The following is a 4,125-nucleotide window of genomic DNA, read 5'->3' on the forward strand; positions in this document are numbered from 1 at the left end:
AAAAATCATAAAGCTGATATAATCAGCCAACTGAAACGAAAAACAACCAACTGAAACTGATAGAGCTGAAACTGAAAAAGCACAAACACATGGATACAATGCATGATCCTAAACAACCACCACACTCAGTCATCCTGAGGATCATTTCTGGTCTGGAATGAGTTCATCATATCATGGATATCATGAATTTGGCCATCCAATGCATTGAACCTCTCATTGCAATAGTTGTGATGTGCATGTTGGGACACATTGAGCTCATGCAACTGGTTCAACACCATCCTCTCAAAATGGGAGTACACAGGGCCTCTATCCTCTGCAGGGTTGTAGGGAATCAAGTCCATGGGTCCAGTAGTTGGTTCTTCCTCTTGATTTGCACCACTTGGGTCAGCTTCATGATCATGTGCACCACCAACTACAACACCAGCAGTTGTCCATCCAACTAACCTTTCTCTCTTGCATTTTCATTTTAAAGTTTCAAGAACTTGTGTTTTAATCATTTTTTTCATGTTCTTGGATGTTTTCATGACATCTATAGCATTGAGCATGTTTACATAATCATTTGGAACTTATCTTGATCAATCTTGTGCATTTTTACTGGTTTAAAACTCGAATTTGCATTTCTGCATTTTTCTCAGTATTTCAGTCGACTGTTTTCCTGTTTCAATTGGTTGATTATACCAGAACATAATTTGTTTAGTAAAATCAATTGATTAACTCTGTTTTTGATCGATTGAAAGTGTACAGTTCAGTGTTGTTTGCATCCTAACTTGGTGATCTAATTTATTCAATTAAAGGTGGTTTTTAGCTTTCAAAGATAGCCTGAATTTTTAACTAGCCAATTCAACACCCCCTCTTCTTGGCATTTCAACCATTTCAAAACTAACACACACACACACACACACACATATATATATATATATATATATATATAGATATATATATATATATATATATATATATATATATATATATATATATTGGCATGAGATTGATGTGTATTAGAATACTATGTCATGATATATTAAATGTGAAGATACCAATAATATTCTAATTTGTTGAAGAGGCCAAATTAGAAATATTGAAATTTAAGTAAGTAATTGACAAAAGTTACATATAGGGTTATTGTCCCCATCTATGAGCACAATACGTATTATTCATGTACCTTTCTCTTCCTCCCCATCAAAAGAGAAGTGAAGAGGATACCTTCAAGTACTTTACAATTAGAAATCAGATACCATCTTATTTGTTATTCCCTATGATGCACGAATACGATACATGTATTGGATACGACACGTATCTGAAATGTCGATGCATTTATTTTGAAAATAATATGATACGGTACGTAATATATGCAACTTGAAAAGTCTACAATTATTCTAAAAAATATGATAAATATATGATTGTTATTGTGTTAATCCAGATTAAAATCATATATATCAAAGTTGTCAATATAAAAAGTTATAAATTATTGTCAATAAAAGTATTATTGTATTGATAAGGATACTTCATTGATATGCATCAGGGTAAAGTATCCTAAAGTATTGATAAGGATACGTGATTGAAATGGAAGTATCGGTGCATCATAGTAATGAAACAATTTACATGCAGACAAATATGTTTTCTCCATTGTGTTTATTTAATCCTTTGCATGCACACCATACTACATGAGAGTCAATGCATGATTGAGAATGAGGTTTCTTCTTCAACTAAGAGAAGAGTTTTAAGTAAATAATATTTTATAAATTAAAAAGAGTATAGAAAAGAAAACAAAATATTACAAGCAACAAAAATTTAATAAACAAATAACAAAATTGTCAGAAGTGGGATTTGAACCCACGCCCTCTTTCAAGGACCAGAACTTGAGTCTGGCGCCTTAGACCACTCGGCCATCCTAACATTGCTAATTACTAGCATGACTTTCCGAAAATACATTTATATTGATTTAGTGAAGCCAATGAGAAAGTACATGTTAATCAAAACAATTTATGAAACGACATTAAAGTCCACTTTGATTTATCCATATCTCTCTCAAAATTCTTGAAATTCTTATAGCTTAAGTAAAACTAGCCTTGGATTTGTTTGCCTCAAAAAATTAGATTAACTATATTGAGATTCAAATATAAAAAAAGGTGAAGGTTTATTATCAAACACTATTATCTTTGAGACCAATGATGGTGCAATCAAAGTGATGCTAATGCTTCAGTTCCTTATACACTCTCTTGGGTTGGTTACATAAGGGAAATGACTCCGTTTGAAGTAGAAGAAAATAGTCATTTAGCGCACCACACAATCTAATATTACAAGTTCCACCACCTTAACATTCATGTTAGGATTACAAGCTATCACGACCTAGCTTGGCAATCCTTTTGATACGTCAAAGGTTTATAAGTCAATGAAGAAAAATATGTTGCTTGGCTACGTTTTTGGATAAGTTTAAGTCACGAGTTTGAGTGTTTTGAGTAGGGTTGGACAATATGTATTGAACTGCACTGAATCATTAAAAACTGCATTGTACTAAAAAACAGTTCGTTTGAACTGCACTGAACTGAAAAATAGTTCAAACAAACTAAACTGAACTATTTTTTTTTCTGACAAACTGAACTGAACTGCAGTACACTATAATATGAACTAAACTATTATAAACATATATGTTTTATGAACTACATTATTCTTGAACTGAACTGCACTATTTTTGAACTTAACTACAATATTTTTGAATCGTTTTTTAACCGAATTGCTTTGATTTTGAACCAAAATGTATTATTTTTCAATCGAATTGGACTAATTTTGAACCAAATGTACTATTTTTGAATTGAATTGTAATATTTTTGAATCAAATTGTACTAATTTTGAACCGAATTTTACTAATTTTAAACTAAATTGCACTATTTTTTGAACCGAATTGCACTGATTTTGAACCGAATTACATTGATTTTAAACCAAACTGCTTAAGAAAATTACAAAATCCTAAACAACATGAGCAAGATTTAGATTTAAAAAATCATATTGAAGACAAACAAGGTCATTCATTTCTCAACGAAACCAACATCATATATATCATACTTCAATACACCAAAATCAACATATTAATACCTGTTAATACAAAGGTTTATATCTTAATACATATGTTTATGTAACTAAAATTAATTATTAATTAAAATATAGTAAAATATATTAACTTATATAATTTTATATATTTTTATTTTATGTAACTAAAGTTAAATTAGAAACTAAATATAGAAATATGACTTAAATTTATTTTTACATTTTGTTTTCTTAAAACTATAATAATATTTTCAATTTTGTTTCTAAATATAACATATTTAAATATTTATAAGTATATTATTAATTTTATATAAATTAAAATTTATTTTATTATACCTATAAATAACTTTAAATTCTCATTAATCATTATAATTCTTTTATATGGAGCCTTTTTAAAAAATAGTACTATATTACTTATTTATTATCACATGTAAAAGAATATTATTATTTCCAAATACCAATTTCTTAAAGAAATGTATCATTCTTTTGAAATATTAAAATTAAAATTTGATTATATTAAACTAAGAAAACGAAAAATTTATTTAAAATTCTGGTCTACTAAACCAGTGAAATCAATGTTGTAGCTTCATCTTATTTCACCTCGACAAATCTCACACCATCCCATTCTCTGTCCTTTAATGCCCTTGAGAAACCTCTATTGCTAACTAAGGGAAAATAAACTTAATCATGAATAGTACAATAGTTAACTATTAGTGCAAATGGTTAACCATTTCAAATACAGTTTTTTCAAAACTTTAACTAATCAATAGTACAGTTCAGATTTCTTATTTATAGTTATTTTTAGTTTGATATAGTTTAGTTAACTATAGCTTTGAGATGTAGGAGAAACAACCACTGAAGAATTTGTCCTGTCAAAAAAGAAATACTTTGAAAACCAAGTTTCTATTCTTCAAAAGATGCTGAGATGAGATATATTTGAGGGAGTTTCAATGCTTTTTCTTTGTTCACTATGTCTCATCGATTGCATGCACTTTGTTTGATGTTTCAACGCAATGAGAAGGACATGAACCTACATACTCCTTAATAACTTCAAGTCTAATAACATTTCCAAAATCAGAT

General features: G+C 28.9%; 1 non-coding gene across 1 annotated transcript; it reads right to left on the reverse strand.

Annotated features, from left to right (window-relative positions):
• Nucleotides 1–1,812: 1,812 nt before the first annotated feature.
• Nucleotides 1,813–1,896, reverse strand: TRNAL-CAA. The gene has a single exon. It is a non-coding gene; the product is annotated as a tRNA-Leu (tRNA).
• Between the last annotated feature and the right edge of the window lie 2,229 nt (nucleotides 1,897–4,125).

The sequence above is a fragment of the Vigna unguiculata genome, chromosome 4 (genome assembly GCF_004118075.2).
Source record: "Vigna unguiculata cultivar IT97K-499-35 chromosome 4, ASM411807v1, whole genome shotgun sequence".
NCBI classification, from domain to species: Eukaryota; Viridiplantae; Streptophyta; class Magnoliopsida; order Fabales; family Fabaceae; genus Vigna; species Vigna unguiculata.